Genomic DNA, 903 nt, shown 5'->3' with positions numbered 1-903 from the left:
GTCAGGTGTGATTCAGATGGGTTTGCCATTATATGTTACTTGGCCTTTTCCCCTTGCATCTTTTAATATTTTTTCTTTGTTCTGTATACTTACTGTTTTGATTATTATCTGGCAGGAGGATTTTCTTTCCTGAAATAATTTATTGAGTATTCTCTAGACCTCTTGCACTTTACTGGCCTCTCTTTAAGTTGGGAAAATTTTCTTCAAAGATTTTTGTTGAAAATATTTTCTGGGCCTTGAAGGAGGGAATCTTCTTTTTCCTCTATTCCTAGTATTCTTAGGTTTTGTCTTTTTATGTTGTCTTGAATTTCTTGCACGATCTGTGTCAGGAATTTTTTAGATTTAACATTTTCTTTGACAGATACATCAGTTTCTTCCATTGAATCTTCCACACCTGAGATTCTTTCTTCCATCTCTTTTAATCTATTGGTTATGCTTACCTCTGTAGTTCCTGTTTTCTTCCCTAAGTTGTTTCTCTCTACAATTTCTTCTATTTGTGTTTTCTTTAATTTCTTCAAAGTTTATGGAATACTTCATGTCATCTTTGTGCAGGGGCCATGTTAATTTTCTCTATATCACTCCAATTTTAGTATATGTACTGCTGAAGCGAGGACCACTTTATTTCAGGTGGTCATTAATAAAGTCACATGTCCTTGACTTCTGAGTTTCACATACCACGGATTTCAGTATTATTTGTTAAATGCATAGATAGATCCTCAGTCAGTGAATTATTTTCTGTGAAAATGCTTCCTATTTGAACAAAAGGAGTTTAATTAGGACATTGCTTACAGTTTTAGAGAGATCATCCATAATGTCATGTCAGCAGACAGTCATCTTGTAGTCCTTCACCAAAAGTAAAGCTTTACATACTTAACTAGAACTGGCTGGCAGAGAGGGAAGACT

The 903-nt window shown here is 34.4% G+C and overlaps 1 non-coding gene across 1 annotated transcript; it reads right to left on the bottom strand.

Annotated features, from left to right (window-relative positions):
* Positions 1 to 506: 506 nt before the first annotated feature.
* Positions 507 to 614, bottom strand: LOC132651884 (U6 spliceosomal RNA). The gene has a single exon (XR_009589434.1). It is a non-coding gene; the product is annotated as a U6 spliceosomal RNA (small nuclear RNA).
* Positions 615 to 903: the final 289 nt, after the last annotated feature.

Source organism: Meriones unguiculatus (assembly GCF_030254825.1).
Source record: "Meriones unguiculatus strain TT.TT164.6M chromosome Y unlocalized genomic scaffold, Bangor_MerUng_6.1 ChrY_unordered_Scaffold_32, whole genome shotgun sequence".
Lineage (NCBI taxonomy): Eukaryota > Metazoa > Chordata > Mammalia > Rodentia > Muridae > Meriones > Meriones unguiculatus.
Note: the sequence above shows the minus strand (reverse complement) of the source record. Positions and strands in the feature narration are given on the sequence as shown.